At 38.2% G+C, this 19,463-nt stretch overlaps 1 long non-coding RNA gene across 1 annotated transcript; it reads right to left on the bottom strand.

Annotated features, from left to right (window-relative positions):
* Nucleotides 1-3,363: 3,363 nt before the first annotated feature.
* On the bottom strand, nt 3,364-19,041 carry LOC118524321 (uncharacterized). Its single transcript, XR_013448531.1, has 5 exons — nt 18,911-19,041; nt 14,947-15,120; nt 6,696-7,048; nt 6,244-6,303; nt 3,364-3,693 (listed from the first exon to the last, which is right to left on the bottom strand). It is a non-coding gene; the product is annotated as an uncharacterized LOC118524321 (long non-coding RNA).
* Nucleotides 19,042-19,463: the final 422 nt, after the last annotated feature.

A 19,463-nucleotide genomic window follows, 5' to 3' on the forward strand; every position in this document is an offset into this window, starting at 1 on the left:
AGAGAGGAATACTGAAATTTTAAGCACTACAATATTGAATTGAATTATCTATTTTCCTTTAATTCTGTCAGTCTTTGCTAAGTGTATTTTGGGGTGCTGGTGTTAGGTATTCATATGTTTATAATTGCTATTTCTTCCTGATGTATCAAATATTTTATCATTATGAAATGTTTTCTTTTGTCTCTAGTAATACTTCTTGTCTTAAAGTCTATTTTTATATATTAATAAAGCCACTCCAGTTCTTCAATGGTTACTATTTGCTTTTCCAGCCTTTGACTTGGCAACTACTTATGTCTCTGAATACAAAGTAGGTCTTTATAGACAGCATATAGTTGGATCTTGCTCTTTCCTCTGTTGGCTATATTTTAAAAATTATTTTCTTAATAGTCCATCTAAGGACTATGATATATATTTTCAATTTATCACATTCTGCTTCAGGATAATAATAATTAACAATAATAATAATGGTAATAGTAATAATACTAATATACAGCCACCTTGCTTTGACATATTTCCTCTCATTTTAGTGCTAGTCATACATATTACATCTATACCTATAACCCCCCAAAATAGCATTATAATTGTTGCTTCAAATGGTCCTTGTTTTTGAAGAAATTAAGGGGGAAAAAAATAAAATAATAAATAGTCTTTTATGTTAGCTCACATATTTAACATTTTCAGAGTTCCTCATTCTTTCCTCTGGAGTTTAGTCACCATCTGCTGCCTTGTCCTTTCAGCCTGAAAGACAGTCATTAGAATTTCTTCTAAGGCAGGTCTGTTTTTATTTATCTGGGAAGGTCTTTATTCTGCCTTCATTTTTGAAAAATGGTTTTGTTGGATAGAAAAATTCTTGGTCAGTGACTTTATTTTCCTTATAAATACTTTGGATATGTTCTTCCACTGCTTTCTAGATCCCCTATTTTTATGAGAAGTCAGCCATTAGTTGTACTGTTATTCTCCAGACATGGCGAATCATTTTTCTCTTGCTGCTTCAAGACTTTGTCTTTGCCTTGATTTGTTGTAGCTTTTATTATCATGGGTCTAGGTGTAGGTCTCTTCATATTTATTGTACTTGGTAGTCATTGAGCTTCTTGGACTATAAATTAAGTTTTTTCATCAAACTTAGAAGTTCATGGTTATTATTTTTTCAAAAAAACAGTTCCTCCTTTCTTTCCACTCCTCCTGGACTACCATTACAAGTATGTTGATAGGCTTAACATTGTTCTACAGGTCTTTGAGTCTCTGTTCACTGTTCTTCAATCTTATTTTCTTCTTGTCCTTTAGATTGATTAATTTCTATTGATCTATCTTCAAATACACTAATTGTTTCTCTTATCTTCTCAAATCTTCTGTTGACCCATCTAGTAAACCTTCCATTTCAGTTATTGTATTTTTCAAATCTAGAATTTCTCTTTGTTTTTATAGATTATATCTCTATTTAGGTTTCCTATTTTTGAGTCATTTTCACCATATTTTCCTTTACTTCTTTGTACCTGGCTTTTTTAAAATTCTTCAAACACACTTCTAATACCTGCTTTGATGTCTTTATCTGTTAAATTCAAACTTTTGGCCCATTCAGATTCAGTTTCTATTCACCACTTGTCCTGTATATGAATTTCACTTTCTTATTTCCTTGAATTTCTCATATTTTTTTTGTTGAAAACTGGACATTTTAGATAAGTTAATGTAGCAATTCTGAAATTGCTTTATCTATTAGTGATTTTTCTGAAGGAATTTTTAAAGTAACTTGAATGAACTTAAACTGCAGAATCTGTCTCCCACAATGTGTATAGTTCCTAATGTTTCTACTTAGGTTTTGAAATTGTGTTTTTAACATTATTTTTCAGCTTGCCTTATTAGAGCTCACCCCTGTGTTACTAATAGCTTAGTGATCAGCTAATGATTTTTGTTGAAGTTTGCTTAAAGACTTCAAGTCCAAAAGCACTTCCAATCTCTGCCAATCAATCTGTGTGTAGACTGGGGAACATATTCATAGCTCAGAGAGTTCTTAAGTATGCCTGGGCTTTTACTTTCCACTAAATTCTTTTTGGTCTCCTTTGGCCATGTGCATAGTTCACAGTCCCAGATCAGCCAGGAATGTGTGGAAAGTGTATTAAGCCTTTTTATGGCTCTCTCACTTCTAAAATCTCCCCATTAAATTATTAGCTGATCTGCTACTTGCCCCAAATAGAATCAGAGCCTCAGGCCAGCAAAGCTATAGAGTTTACCATTTGTTTCCTACAGAGCTTGCCACTTTTAAATGACAGAGCCATGGGTTTTTGTCTCCAGTCCCAAGTTGAGTCTGTCCACTCAGGAACAAAACTTCTGGTGTTCATGACCAGCACCACCCTCATAAAACTACAGCTTTGAACAACCAGCCTGGGCTAGGGGAGGCATGGAAGCAGCTCCAACCCAAAAAAAGCTGCATATTCCCACAGTTTCTTACACAAAATTCTTCAGTTATTTTTTCAATCAATACTTCTCAACTATTATCTGCCTTTGTTCAATTTCCATAGTCCTGAAGTGATTGTTATTGAAATTTTTATACAGTTATATATTTGATTTTGTTTTGCAGAGAGGTTTCATCGACCTCTTCACTCAACAAGAGCTGTAAATATCTGTACTGTGTGGCTCTGTAGTAGCTCTCCCTAGTAGCAAAACTGTATTTCTTTGCCCCATCAATGTTGGCGTTGGCCATGTGACTTACTTCATCCAGTGACATATTAGCAGGGGCTTTACAGGTACTCTCATGATTTGACTTGGGGTTCTTCCCCTCCTGATATCCATCATCAGCAGAGCATACCTTGGATAGTCACTGGTCCTAAAATAAAGAAGCATGAAGGGGATCTGTATCCAACCTTGAGCCTTAAGCCAAGCCCAGCTGAGCTCAGTCAAGTTCAGGAAAACCCCAGCTTAAACCCTGTTAACCTTCAAATGCATAAATGAGAAAATAAATATTTATTATTATAGGCAACTGAGATTTTTGGCATTGTTTGTTATGCTGCAATGGTGACTTATGTAGTCACCTAATAATAGATGGTATCCTATCTAACCTGTTCCACATCGACCATAAAAGAAAGTAGTCTCAAGCTCTGCTTTGTACATCCTTTTAAATGGATCCAGGCTGAAGGGTAATGTCTAGGTTACAAGCATTATCAAATGCCATGAAGAGATAATGAAACAAGTGGCATGGATTTATCATGAAACTCTCTACAGAGTCAAGAGAGAGCAATGGGCCAGGTGTTAGCCTGAAAGAGCCATTTGCTTCTAGGAGTTATTGACAAAGAAGTAGAGAAGTACATGAAAAATGTCACTGTGCCCTTTTTTTAATTTTATTTTATTATGTTATTTTAGTCACCATACAATACATCATTAGTTTTTGATGTGGTGATCCACGATCCATTGTTTTCGTCTAACACCCAGTGCTCCATGCAGTACGTGCCCTCCTTAATACCCATCACCGGGCTAACCCATCTCCCCGAGTCACTGTGCCTTTTATGAGCCTGACAGACCAAGCTCAGCGCTAACTCAGCATTACTCTCTTACTCTGCATTACAAACTGAGGATCCATAGAATGCATAGAATGCAAGAAAGCATTCTAAACTTCCGTTTTGCTGGAAGCTCTGTATCTTTTGCACACAGCACAGGGAGCTTCTTGAGCAGATTCATCAGTTCAGTTTAATTCACCAATATCTGCAACAGAATACCTACAACATTATAGGGCCAGCACAAGGCATCCTGCTATCCCTCACTTGAATGATAGAGCTCACCAATAAATAGATGCTATAACGTAATGTGATACGGGTCATAATAGGCATCTGTATGTTAGGGAACAACGCCACTTCCCAGATCTAAGAATGTTAACTTAAAAATCAGATCTCACACCTGCATCATAAAAAATATTGTCAGTCTTGGCATTGAAATAGTCCTCATATTGATGTACCCTTGGAATGTGTGTATGCAGAGAATAGAAGACAGCAGGACACTCCAAGAGCTATTGTATAAGAGAGCTGATGTCGGAAAAATCACAAGAAAGGAGAGCAGGATAAATGCTATCAGAACATATCAAAGCACAGCATCAAGCCATGCAACAGAGCTGTGGACTGCTGGGAAATAGCAGCAGTACACAAAACAGCCTGAGCTACAACTATAAGGAATGTGAAGAAAGCCTTCAGGTGAATAGCTAACCAACATTAAGCTAAACTGCTAAGCCAGGTTCAAATTTCACATGTGTATAGCTCATTCTCCATTAGCCTGTGTAGCCCCACTTGAACATAGCAATTGTGGCTTGGACCCCCAGCAATCTTTTAAAAAACAAAAGTCCTCAGAATAATTCTAGATACTCCCTACCAATCCCTTATATATTTTATGTATTCTTTCCAAAAATTGTATACATAAACTTTAATGTCATTTGAAAAGGCCTCACTGTAGGTAATAGATTAGTAGGAAGACTTCCAGCAGCCACAAATATCTCATTCATAACCACTAATCCAGAGGCCCAAAAAATCTCTGCCTTCCAAGAAAACAAGCTATAATAAAACCTATGATCTTCATCTACAGAAGAAGCAGAACCTACCATGGACCTAAGACCTACAATTCTGTCAAAGCTACAGACCTTATAAGCTACTTGTCTACTTTCTCTAGAAAACTGTTAGGTTTCCTTAAATGATCAGGGACATACAGGTTGGCATTGGAAAGGGCAAAAGGGTATGCCTACGAAGCAAATACAAGCATAAAGAAAAACACAGCCCAATTCCCAACTATAATCACACATCAACCAGCAGCCGTTTTATACACGACAGCAATAGCCCTATAAGCTTCACTTCCTAACTAACTCATGAAGGCATTAATAAAACACAATATTAAAAAATGTTAAGCTTCATAATGATGACATTGACTTATCAAGAAAATGCTATATTAAGTTGCTTCTCTGATTAAGAAGATGCAGAAGTATAGTTCATTTAGGAAGACTTTCACAAAAATAACTGATACGGTGAACATTTTAATATTTAAATATATCTGGAAAATATAAACATGCAAAATGTTTTATTGCACAATGGCTCTAGATCACCATTGTTCAGTAGAAATATAAATGTGAGCCGTAAATGGAAGCCACATATGTAATTTTAGGTTTTCTAGCAGACAGATTTTTAAAGTTTTTAAAAGAGTAAAATTAATTCCCCAGGCACCTAGGTGGCTCAGTCGGTTAAGCATCTGCCTTCAGCACAGGTCATGATCCCAGGGTCTGGGATCGAGTACTGCGTCAGGCTCCCCGCTCGGTGGGGAGTCTGCTTCTCCCTCTACCCCTCCCCCCAACTCATGCACTCGTTCTCTCTCTCTCACAAAAATAAATAAATAAAATATTTTTTTTAATTGAAAAAAGAGTAATTCAAGTAATAAATGTAATTTAACCCAACATAGTCACAATATTATCATTTCAATATGTAATCAACATAAAAATCATTAATGAAATTTTTGCAGATTTTATTCATACTAAGTCTATGAAATCTAGTATGCATTTACACTATGGCACATCTCAGTTCATCCTAGCCACATCAATTGCTTAATAGACACATTTGGCTGATGACTACCATATTGGAAAATATAGCTGTCAATAAATGAAGCTTTACTGAAGAACTGAAAGTAAGGCAAATGTAACCATGCTATTCCAATCCCATATGCAGGACTACTAGAAGAAATGCAGGTATCAAGACACATGTATTTCTTGAGTTTCCCCAAAAGCTCTGTAAAATTTTCTTGAGTGCTCAGAAATTAAGTACAGCCTTCTGGTGGGCATAGCCTAATGTATAGAGCTGTTGCATCACTACGTTGTACACCTGAACTAATGTAACATTGTGTGTCAACTGTACTCAGTAAAAAATTAAAATAAAATAAAATAACTTTTTAAAAAAGAAATTAAGTGTAGCCTTTGATGCCATAGTCATTTTCTAATTTGGAGAGGAGAAAGGAGAATTGTAGGCACTAAAACCATTTATATAGTCATTTCTGAGATTAATAAGAAAAGTTCAATTTTCAAAGCTGTACCTCTAAAATAACTGAATTTTCAAAGGTTAAATTTCAATCTATGTCTAGATCATGGTAAAAAACACTCTAATAAATAAATCTAATAAAAAATATTTTAAAGCACAGCATGTTTTGCACCAAATGTGTATTGATTTAGAATCATTTGACTGTACAATTTTGAAATTTTGTGAAAACTTGATATTAATATTTAATACTTACATTATAATTTGGGACTATTAAAATCACACGTAGAATTCTTTGTGTTTAATCGTACTCTTTCTAAAATAAAAATGAAAAAATCTTATTAATATAACATTAAAATTGAACTTTTTTATGCACAATAGATAGGAAATGTTAACAAAATGTTTCTTAGGGAAATATGCTTTCTCATTGATCTAATTAGATCTTGTGTCATTCCATCTTTTTCCTATAAGTCCTGGTCTTACTGAGGACTGTGCCCTGTGGAATTTCCTGTTCAACCTCCTCTTTCACCAAAAGAAAGGGAGGAGGTAGAAACTCCTTCTTTCTCATTGGATGAGAGCTAGGACAAAATTTAGCAAAGAATTAGACAAAGAGGAGCTGTAAGTGTAGGCCAGGACAGACTGGTAAGAAGGAAAATTCTCAAATGTCAGGTCCTAAGAAGCAGATGAAGAACGAATCTGCAGACTTACCCTCATAAGGTGGTAACTGGAAGATGGAGAGGTTTGGGGAGGCAGAATCTGGACGCACAGTACTGTGAAGAGGGAAATACTCTGCTTGAGTAAATTCAGGACTCAAAGGAGGAATGATAGCAAGAATGGAAACTGCAAGGCTATTCCAAGGTTTTATTTACCATGAACAAAACATCTCAGGTTTTGGGGGCTCTTGGGTGGCTCAGTCAGTTGGGCATCCAGCTCTTGATTTCAGCTCAGGTCATGATCTCAGGGTCGTGAGATCAATCGAGCCCTGTGTGGGGGCTCCATGCTCAGCAGGGAGTCTGCTTGGGATTCTATCTCTCCCTCTTCCTCTCCCTTGCTCTCTCTCTCTAAAAAAAAAAAAAAAAAAAAAAAAGATTTTAAATGTCTTAGTTTTTAATGAATTATGTATGTGTTATTTATTTCTATGATGATAATTATCTTATTTTCTAAAAAGGCTAAATTACTCTGGATCTTTCATCTTTCTCCAGGATTTTTGTAATCTAATACTTGATTACTCCTATCTGAACTTTCTCGAAGCTTTCTTTCTTTTCTGAGTTGTTCAGGATTTTAGTACAAATCACAGTATCTATTAGAGTCTAGCTACAGCTGAGTGCATTAACAGGAAAGCCTAATGGTTCTAACATTAACTCGCTCTTATAAAAGATCTTTGTGTCACAGGCTGAGTTTTAAAATTAAACTACCTGTTATTTTTGATCTACTTTTGGCCCTCCCTAACCCTGTATTCTCTCCAAGCTTTGAAGGATCATTTTATGAGAAGTAGTATGAATACACTTTATAGTAACCATATATAATAGATTAATGCTATTATCCTATTAGTTATTAGGAAGAAAAAAAAATAAACTGATTGCCTGAGGACAGAAATATGTGGTAATCTTAGGCCTTCGTTTTGATGTTTGGCTTTGAGATCCACTCATCTCCCTAAGCAGTCCAGGCAATTCCCATGAAGTCAGGCCACCAGGAAAAGTATTTGTGGAGTCCAGAACTCATTATTATTTCCCACCCTTCATTCTAGTAGTAGATAAAGTCCTGGCTACCATTCCTCTTTAGATATTGGTGAGTAGACAGGCATTTGAAAGTAAATGGAAGTTTGGATGTAAAAGCCAACGACTCACGCTAACTAACTAAAAGGCACATGAGACAAAAGTAAACATGAAATGCTGGTGTGTTGATTTACAGTGAGGAAGACACCACCACACGCACAATAAATATCACGTTGGCCTGATAAAAGCATTTTTTTTTCTAGTGGTCCAACCACACAGAAATCAAAAGGTGGTTTTGTGAGCACAGACTCAAAATGATAGGAAGTAGATAAATCAAATCTTTAATGCATCTTTTCCCAAAAGGTGTTATGTGCTGTGAGACACTTAGACAGATCTTTCAACAACAAAAGGTTCAGTAATCAAGTGAAGTTGAGAAACTCTAAATTAAACCAAGTAAAGCAGCTTTCATAACTTTACGTTTCCTTTGGTCTGCAGATGTGAATTATGACTCTACAAGGGTTCATATAGGCAAATTTTCTAGAATAAATTTGACTCTTGTTTTTATAGAATAATTATCAGTATCTCATGAAACAATATTACCCTACAGATACAGTTTAGGATTCACTGACCAAAGTCCTTAGCCTGATATACAATCTTACCATAGGGATGGACTTGCCAATGAGCCTTGTGTTCTTGAAATATAAAAACTGAAACCCTGGCTCATTCTCCCTTTAAGGACTTACTTACCACAGACTGAAACAATCAAAGTCCAGTATCTGAGTGTCTTTCCTTTTGTTTGTTTAGTTAGTACTGCCAATATGTACCTAAGTTATTTTCCTGTTTCTTTAATTTGATTTAATTCTACATTTAATTCTCACATTAAGGAGGTTACAGTGAAGGCTTGTTTGCCTACAAGTAACCCCATCCATTTCAGTTGATTTTCCGTACCTTTATTGTAAGTTATGTATTGATTTTAAATGTAACTCAAAATGACTCTATTTTCTTTATTTTCAATTTTTAGGGTCCAGCCACACTAAATGCTTATTAAAAATATGTAACCAGAAAATGATGTAACTGGCAGACAGAATAATGCCTGCACCCAAAAGTCTACATTCTAATCTCAAGAACCTGCTAATATATTATCTTATATACAAAAGGAACCTTGCAAATGTGACAAAGTTAAGGATCCTGAGATGGAGAGATTATTCTGGATAGGCCAATGTAATCACCAAGGTCCTTATAGGTGAAAGAGAGAGGCTGGAGAGCCAGAATTAGAGAAGTAAATGTGACAATGGAAGTGTAGGTCTTAGTGATGCAATTGCTAGCTAGAAAGAGGCCTGAGCCGAGGAACATGGGCAGCTTACAGAAGCTGGAAAAGGCAAGGCAAGGGATTCTCCTCTAGAGCCTCTAGAAAGAATGAAGCCCTGCTGACACCTTGATTTTAGACCCACGAGACCCATTTCAGACTTCTGACCTTCAGAACTGTAAGATAATAAATTTGTGTTATTCTAAGCCACTAACTCTGTGGTTATTTGTTAAAGCAACAAGAGGAAAGGGTTAGAATAACCAAAATTTTAGAGACATCAGTCCCCTGTCCACCTGGTGTTTTGCCACCCATTTCCAACATATAATAACCTTCTGGGTTCAAACTTGACTAATACTTGGAGCCATGATGTCCATCAGTCCCTTAAAATCTATTTGGGGAGTGTGAATCTCACTTTACAATGCTATGGAAACTTAAATCTAAGAATCTCAAGCAATTTCAATAAGCGTTAAATAAATCACTGAATGTCTCAAAAAGAGATGAATTTAGTTAGAGAGCAAGAAGATGAAAGCTTTTAACCAAAGATGACAACTGCTTGATAAATGTGAGTTTTTAGAGCCCCTAAAGTAGAATGAACTTAAGAAAACTGACCCATGCTAAATAAACTCACAAGAGACTTGACATAAGCTGCATTAATAAGAGTTCTCCAGAGAAACAGAATCAAGAGGATGTGTATCTAAACAGATTTATTTTAAGGAATTGGCTTATGTGATTATGGAAACAATCTGCAGAGTGGGTTGTCAGTCTGGAGACCCAGGGAAGAGCCAATATTGCAGTTCAAGTCCAAAGGCTGTGTGCTTGTAGAACTCCTTGCTTGGGGAAAGGTCAGTCTTTTGGTCTAGTGAGGACTTCATCTGATTAGATGAGGCCCACCCACATTATGAGGGCAATCCACTTCACTCAAAGTCCACCAATTTAAATGTAAATCTCATCCAAAACACCACTGTAGAAACATCCAGAACAATATTTGATCAAGTATCTGGGCACCAAAGCCCAGCCAAGTTGACACATAAAAATAACCATCACATACACCAAAAACTCAATTCATTAATTTAGATTTGGGACCCTTCTGGGATGCCTGGGTGGCTCAGTGGGGTAAGTGTTCAACTCCCGATTTTGGCTCAGGTCATGATCTCAGGGTCATGAGATTGAGCCCCACATCAGACTCCATGCTAGGTGTGGTACCTGCTTAAGATTCTCTCTTTCCCTCTCTCTCTGCCCTTCCCCCTGTGCTCACTTGCTCATTGACTCTCTATCTCTCTCTCTCTTTCTCTCTGTCTCTCTCAAATCAATAAATAAATAAATTTGGAACACTTCTTTTTAGCAATTAAAGTATGTATGTCCACTAGCTAGAAAACCTTAGTGACAGAGCGTCTAGTAGATTAAATTAATAAACCTTAGGCTACTTGATGAATGTGAATCAGAACAAAGATAGTAGGACAGGTGTGTGGAACAATCACTGTACTGACCAGATTCTACTAGGTGCCTGCCAATTTTATTACCCTTCAAAAAAGCCTCTGAGGTCTTACTTTTTGAAATTTTCCCTATCAATATATTTCTATTCTTTGTTACACTTGAGACTACAGAGATGGACCATCATCTAGAAGTCTAGGAGGTGTCCCTGTATTAGATGGCAACTAAGATCCTTTTCCTTTGAGATTTTAAATATAACATATATGGAGAGAGAGAAAAAATAAGGAGAAGTCTTAGGACATAAGAAACAATGTTTTTCTAGAAGCTATGATGTAGGGAAAAAATGGAAATTTTGTTAGTTTGCAAGTATATAATATGTGCAGGTAGAGAATGAAACAAAGCCAGAAGAACCAAGCTAACCACCTGGAAAACTAATGGAGTGAGAGGCCTCCAGCCATTGAAAGTCATTTCGGAGTCCTGAGTATAAACCACCTACCAGTTCTCCCAAAATCTTATAACAAATCCCATTGGTTGAAGTAAACCATGACTGTCTCCTCTTTGCCTTGTGGCCAAAAAGTCAAACACATCACCTAGGCTCTAGGAAAGCCAGATAAAATTTTACTATTCATCCAGAGAGTCCACCTCTCCCAATGACTAAAATGTTTCTATGCCCTAGAGATCCAGTGTCTAGATTCTAGATTCTTTGGACAGTGTTGGAGACTTAAAATCCCTCTGTAGGTTTTTGTCCCCCTCCCAACATACAAAATATATACCCAAACAGGGCAACCATTGGTCAGTTTAGATCTCTGACTTGTCACTACTGTAAAATATAATTCAGTTGTTCATCTGTTTCCTGGAATGATTTGGGTTGTACTTTTGAACATTGCGGTAACACCAAGACTGAACCAGGAAGAAATAAAAATAAACCAATTTTTAGTAAGGAGATTGAATCAGTAATAAAAAATCTCCCAACAAAGAAAAGCCCAAGACCAGATGACTTCACTATAAATTTTACCAAATATTTATTTGTTTGTTGTTTGTTTTTAAAGATTTTATTTCTTTATCTATTTATTTATTTATCTGAGACAGAATGCATGCAAGTGCGGGGAGGGGCACTGGGAGAGGGAGAGAATTTCAAACAGACTCTGTACTGACCGTGGAGCCTGACACAGGGCTCAATCTCATGACCCGACCTGAGCTGAAACCAAGAGTTGGACGCTTAAGCCACTGAGCCATCCAGGCACCCCAGTTTTACCAAATATTTAAAGAAGAATTAACACCAATTCTTCACATACTCTTCCAAAAAGTCAAACAGGAGGGAACACTCCCAAACTTATTTTATGAAATGTGTATTATCCTGATACCAAAAGCAGAAAAGAATGCTACTAGAAAAGAAACCTACAGGCAAATATCCCCAATGAATATAGATGCAAAAATTCTCAATAAAATACTAGCAAACTGAATTTGGCAGCACATTAAAAGGATCATTCATCATGATCAAGTGGGATTTATCCCTGGGATGCAAGATGGTTCAACATACACAAATCAATCAATGCGACACATCACATTAGTAGAATAAAAGAAAATAACCATATGACCATCTCAATAGATGCAGAAAAAGTATCTGACAAAATCCAACATCCATTCATAATTAAAACTCTTAACGTATTAGGTAACAAAGGAATATATCTCAACATAATAAAAGCCATATATGAGAAGCCCACAACTAACATTATACTCAGTGGTAAAAGACTGAAACCTTTTCTTCTAAGATTAGTAACAAGACAAGGGTGCCCACTCTCCCCACTCATATTCAACAGAGTACTAGAAATCCTGGCTAGAGCAATTAGGCAAGAAAAATAAATAGAAGGTATCAGAATTGGAAAGGAAGAAGTAAAATTGTCTCTATTTGCATGTGACATGATTTTATGTATAGAAAACCTCAACAACAACAAAAAAATGGTAGATCTAGTCAATGAATTTATAAAGTTATAGAATACAAAATTAACATACAAAAATCAATAACACTTCTATACACTAACAATGAATTTTCTGAAAAAGAAATATAAAAATCTATCCCATTCACAACAGCATCAAAAGCAATAAAATATTTAGGAATAAATTTACATAAAAAGATCCAAGATCTCTACTCTGAAAATGGTAAAATGTTGACTAAAAAAAAAAAAAAAATCAAAAAAGGCACAGATAAATGGAAAGGTATCCTATATTCATGAATTGGAAGAATAAATATTGTTAAAATGTCAATAATACCAAGAGCCATTTATAGATTTAATGAAATCTCTATCAAAATCCCAATGGCATTTTTGACAAAAACAAAACAAAAAAACCTTCTAAAATTTATACAGAACCATAAAAGACCCCCAAATAGCCAAAGAAATTCTGAAAAAGAAGAACAAAGCAGGAGGCATCACACTTCCAGATTTCAAGCTTTACTATAAAACTACAGTCATCAAAACAGTATAGTACTGGCAAATAAAAACATACAAATAGACCAATGGAACAGAATCAAGAAATCAGAAATAAACCCAAACATAAACAGTCAACTAATATTTGACAAGAGAGCCAGGAATACTCAGTGAAGAAAAGACAGTCTTCTCAATAAATAGTGCTGGGATGTTTGAGTATTCACATGTAAAAGAATGCAACTGGACCCATATCTTCTGCCACTCACAAAAATTAACTCAAAATGGATTAAAGACTTAAATAAAAGATCTGAAACCATAAAACTCCTAGAAGAAAACATAGGAACAAAGCTCCTTGACATGGGCCTTGGTAATGCCTTTTTGGATATGACTAACTAAAGCACAAGCAACAAAAGAAAAAATAAACAAGTGGGACTACGTCAAACTAAAAAGTTTCTACACAGCAAAAGAGACCATCAACAGGGTGAAAAGACAGTCTACAGAATGGGAAAAAATATTTGCAAATCCTAAATCTGATAAGGCCATACCCATATATGAGATGGCTTAATATCTTAAAATCTTAATATCTAAAAAATGTAAAGAATTCATATAACTCAAGAGCAAAAAAGCAACCCAGTTAAAAATGGGCAAAGACCTGAATAGACATTTCTCTAAAGAAGATATACAAAAAGACCAACAGAGATGTGAAAAGATGCTCAACATCACCAGTCATCAGGGAAATGCAAATTAAAGCCACAGTGAGATATCACCACATGCCTGTTAGAATGGCCATCATCAAAAAGACAAGAGATAACAAATGTTGGCATGGATGTGCACTGTCGGTGAGAATATAAACTGATATAGCCACCATGGAAAATAGTAAGGAAGAACCTCAAGAAATTAAAGATAGAAATACCATACGATACAGCAATCCCGCTTCTGGGAATACATGCAAAGGAAATGAAAACACTGCATCCCCCATGTTCATAGTAGCATTATTTACAATAGACAGGACATGGATATAATCTAAGTGTTCATTGATGAATAAATGGATAAAGAAGTTCTAGTCTGTATAGACAAACAATGAATTATTACTCAGCCATTAAAAAACAAGAAAATTCTACCAGTTGTGACAACATGGATGGACCTTGAGGGCATTACGCTGAGTGAAATAAGTCAGACAGAAAAAGACAAATACAGCATAATCTCACTTATATGTGGAATCAAAAAAGAAAAAAGAAAAAAAAACACAGAAAGAGTGGTCAGACTTGTGGATACCAGCGGCAGAGGGTGGGGGGAGGGTGATTTGGAGGAAGGTGACCAAAAGCTACAAATGTCCAGTTATAAGATTTAAAAAGTACTGGAAATGTAGTGTACAGCATGATGACTAGAGCTAACACTGCTGTGTGGTACATAGAATAAGTTGTGAAGAGAGGAAATCCTAAGAGTTTGCATCACGAAGAGAATTTTTTTTCCTTTTTTCTTTCTTTTTTCTTTTTACTGTTTTATCTGTATGAGAAGATGGATGTCAGCTGAACCATACTGTGGTAATCATTTCATAATATGTGCATATCAAACCATCATGCTGTATGCTTCAAAGTTATCCAGTATTACAGGTCAATTATTTCTCAATAAAACTGAAAGAAAGGTTGTGGTACCATTTCATCTTGCTGAAACCTTGCCTTCATCATCTTGCTCTCTATACCACAGTATTACCACACTGGTATGGCCCTCTAAGCCCCGATCTCTTGATTATTCCTCAAGATGTATCAATTTTAAAAATGCTGATCTCATCCACTACTGTTGGATTTTTTTTTTTTTTACTTTTACTCTCACAAGTTAACCTTATTTTCCAGTTCCCACACGACACACCTCATTTTCCCTTTTTTGTGCTGACTACAGCATCATGCTTATTCAGATCTATCAATGAAAAAATTAAGAGCTTTCAGATTAATTATAGCGTAAATGTTAGGCGGGGACAGAATTGTAATGTAAAAATCCAGGCTTAGTCAATCCGTTTTAGTGTATTTACATTCAAGGGAGGGACAAGGAATCCAAAAGCTGCAGTCAGGGAATTCTCCAACCTTCTTGAAAGTTCCTGGCTTTGCAACTCCGTGAGCGACAACAGAACCCAGCACGCAAGATGAGGCCCGGATTGGTGGTCACTGAGGTGAAGCTGGTAGCTTAGGACCAGTGTCAAGTCACAGAGGGAGGATGTGGCAGGTGCTGTGGGCTCCGGTGTGGAGGAGGACTCCTGCCTGAGAAGAGAATGAGAGCCAAGTGGCAGAGTGAGACAATAGGGCAGCTCTGTCAAAGGACAGGCTCTCTGGTCCCAAGGCAGGGGTCCTCTGTCCCCGGTCCTGCCTGAGGGCTGGCTCCATAGGGTACAGGAGACTCTGAACTTCTAGGGGGTGTTTGTAACTAGAAAGAAAGTGTTGGTCTACAGATGAATCCTGTTCCTGGATGATGCCTGGGCAGAGAGTTCAGCTTGCCCCACTTTCTTGTCACAGGAAGCAAGCTGCCACAAAAATCCTTTAGAACAGTGATTTTTTTCTAATCGTTAGCAAAAGAACCTTTTTCAAGCGAAATTTTTTTTTGTGGAATGTCAAAAATATAAAAATAGTTGAAAGCATATCAGCCCTGAGCAGCCTAGAGCCCAAACCCAAGGCCTCCCCACTGAGCCCCACCCCCATGGCAGCCTCTGCAGTCCCTCCATGAAACTACTGGAATTGGGGGGACACAGTGTGAAAGTCATGGCTTCAGAACGCCAGGCAGTCTCTCTATGAAAGCCTGAAAGCATGGATTCGGGCAAATGTGAACAATAAAAACCATGCCTCATGCCAACAACCTAAAAAACCTATCAAAGTCGAATCAACTGGTCCCTGGGAAACCCTAAGTGTCAAAGGCTCCTTGAATCTTACCACATCAGCAATATGCTGCTGGAAATACGCTTATTAAAAAGGCACGAAGAGGCCATGCAATGGAACAGAACATGTCATTTAGAGTCGTAAACCCTGAATTTGTGTCACAATTCTGCCACTTGCTAGCTGGGCGATCCTGAGTAAATGTCTTAAACTCTCTGAGCCCTGGGGCGCTTGGGTGGCTCAGTCGATTAAGCATCTGGCTCTTGATCTCAGTTCAGGGCTCAATCTCAGGGTTGTTGGGTTCAAGCCCCATGTTGGGCTCCATTCTGGGTGTGGAGCCTACTTAAAAACAAAAACAAAAACAAAAAAACCTCTCTGAGCCCTGACTCTTTCTCATCAGCAAAAGAAAGAGAATAGGTTTCTTACTCACTTTAAATGGATATAAGGATCAAATGAAAAACTGCATTGAAGAGGTATATAAACTGTAAATCTCTGTATGCATGAAAGTTGTTGATATTATAAAAATCTGCTCTCTGTTATGTCATTTATTCACTCTGCAAATTGTTTATTGAACAATACTCCAACCACTGTAAACCAATAAATTGAGCTAATTTGGATGTGACTTCTCTGTATCCCACTGAACAAGGCAACAGGAAAGAATAGCAACTTGCTCCCGGTGAGCAGTGATGGGATCCACACAGCCTGCGATAGCTCCTCCCCACTACCTGTCTAGCTCCCTGACATGCTATTGCGGCTTTCTTGAGAGAGAATCTATTCCTCTCTGTCACTGCTACACTCACTGCCTTCCCCCCACAGCTGGGGCCCTGAGGTTCCCTGATTCCTGGCTCTATGCTGAAAATTCAGAGCCCGCTGACCTAGTCATTTCATGAGATAGGCTGCCAAAGCTAGATGGACTAACTTTCACCACCACCAAGATTCTGGCCACATGCCCAACAGAACTTTCTACACTGATGGCAATGCTCCATATGTTCACTGTTCAGTAACTAGCCACCAGCCACAGATGGCTACTGACCTCTTGAAATGTGTATATCAAAGGAACTGATTTAAGTACTTTAAATAGCCACATGTCCCTAGTAGACAGTGTGGCTTCAGAAGAACGGAATGGAATAGAATGGAATGGGGGTCAAGCCCGATCTTTTCAATGAAATCTAGGAGCGCATGTAGTAATTGTACCCATATCATTTTGAAATACAGCAACATTGTTAAATCAATAAATAATGGTTTTACCATATCCACATGATCTGTCCTAATCCAATCTCCAATAGTGCTTCTCCTAATTATTGAAACTTGTGAGCAAAAGCCAATGTCACGCACAGAGACTGAGTATGCATGTGAGGGATTTAGCACTGTGATCAAATAAAACTTAAAATTAGTCTGACACCTATTAATGATGTGCATAATAGTTACAGTAACGCAGTAATTAGTTATAAAGGGTAAGTCATTCTCATAAATTACTAAAATTAGCATAACTTCTAGCCTGTTTGTTCTCTGGAATTAACAAAATACACCAATATTCTTAGCTTTCCTGAATTCTTTGTCAATGCCTACCCCCAGCATCATTGAAAGACCAGAATCCTGGCTCCAAAGCTATTGCTACATGTTGTTCTGTCTCAGTATTCTTTTTTTTTTTTTTTAAGATTTTATTTATTTATTTGACAGAGAGAGAGAAAGCACAAGTAGGCAGAGTGGCAGGCAGAGGGAGAGGGAGAAGCTGGCTCCTCGTTGAGCAGGGAGCCCGATGTGGAGCTCGATCCCAGGATCCCAGGAGCCGAAGGCAGCTGCTTAACCGACTGAGTCACCCAGGCGCCCCTCAGTATTCTTTCCCTACCTAATACAACCCATAGTTGAGGTCTTTGGTGCCCCTGGTCATACTGTCAAGTTCTGCTCCTCTCTGTCCCACCCTTGAGATGTCACTGTGCAGAGCAACTATACTGCTCCCCTCATGAAGTTCCTGCTCTGGAGGAGGCAAATTGTGGACAGACAGCTCTCCCTGATCACCATGCATCCAGGAAAAGGGAAGAGAGAAGAGAGGGGCAAGCAAGAAGGCCAGGAAGGAAGCTGGATGCTAGGCAAAGGCAGCCCGAGGGGATACTGAATATGGACTCAGGATGGCAGTTTGGAGGCAGAGGGAACCAGCATGGAGTAAAAGACAGCGCCGCAGTCCGAAGGCCTGCACGCTTGCGCAACGGGATCCTGGTCCTGAAGCCACACCTGACCGGAGCCGCAGGGCACATGTAGGAAGGTAACCTCCGGGCACACGTACTGTGCTGAGTAGTCCTTGATAATACGCTTCTAGTGGCTCCAGATCGGACACAGCTTTCACGGTGAAGAACAAAAATAACTAACATTGCGGTCTGGATCTCCTGGGAGACCAGAGGAAGCAGAGGGGGGCAGTAAGTACCGGAAGTAAGCAGAGAGGATAGGGCGAGGGGAAGCCTTCGAAAGCACAGGAAGAAAGTTCATGGCACCTCTTGGCTGGGAACACTGCAGAAATCGGCCATATTTGCAGAAAATAGTCATTTCCGTGGCAAGTGCTGCACCATAAATACCTCCACTTGAACTTGAGCAGGCCCTGCAGGCAGATTTCATGCTTTCCAGGTTAAGAAGGTCAGGGCTCACAGGGTAACTAAATGTGCAGCTTCCTTACAAAATTTTCTACACAAGGGCTCCAGACACCATACAGCTCTCCTGCTCAAGCTGTTGTTTTTCTATGGTGGAAACTGCCAAGTTCTGGTTTCTTCTTCCAAGGTCCAAACAATGAAGAGGAAGAGTTGGGCAACGTTTGTACTAACCACAATCCTTTTCCCTTCAAGCACCCCCTCTATCTTCACAGTTTCAGTGTGACTCTGAAACAAAATACCAGTGACTGGAACAACAAACTTCATTCACTGAGGGATCTGTATAAATGGCACTAAATGTTCCCACCTCTCTTCAGCCTCTCTCTTTCTCTGTCAGTCTGTCTGTTTGTCTCTGTCTCCCCCAACCACTTGCATGGCTACTAGACAATGCTTGACTTGGTATCTTCTCCATTCACAGAGCCAGCTCAGCTAGAAACTAGCATTTCTTGGTCTCAAACTCATGGGGAGGGAGAATTACCTAGCTCAGCTCAAGTTAGAAATCCGCCTTAATTGAATCAACAGATACCAGAAGCTCAGGTACTTACAGAACTCAGGTGAGTGGTGGGGCCCCACGTAAGGGAGAGAGAGAGTGACAGTCCTCAAAGCAGAGAGATGTGAGCTGAACAAGCACTTAGAAACATGTTTACTGCAGTGCAGTCCTTTAGTGGTGTCCGTATAAAATCTTTCTTTGACGTTGGAGAAGAGTAGTCATCACTGGAGGTGGGGAAAATGCTAAAATAGGGGCTAGGGTAGATTCTAGCTTCTGCATGGCTTTACCTAAGACTCAGTTACCTCCAACTAATTAAGACAAATAAAAGCTGTATACAAAGGAATTTGACTCTGCCTGATGACAGGTACACAGGAAGGTAGAGTCACAATCTCTTTTAGGTAAGAGGTTCCTTTTAATTCCTCTGAAGCCAAGAGACTCCTTGGAAGGGAGATGCTACTGACATTAAAGTCCTTGAGCTAACAGATTATTGTGCATCCTTCCTTTCAAGGAATCTGAGAAAACCTGGTGGGAGAAAGTGGCTCAGAAGGCAGTATGTGGGGCAACTGTTTTAGAAATTATATGGAGGGGGGATGAGCTTGTGATCTACC

Source organism: Halichoerus grypus, chromosome 6, assembly GCF_964656455.1.
Source record: "Halichoerus grypus chromosome 6, mHalGry1.hap1.1, whole genome shotgun sequence".
In the NCBI taxonomy this organism is placed as follows: Eukaryota; Metazoa; Chordata; class Mammalia; order Carnivora; family Phocidae; genus Halichoerus; species Halichoerus grypus.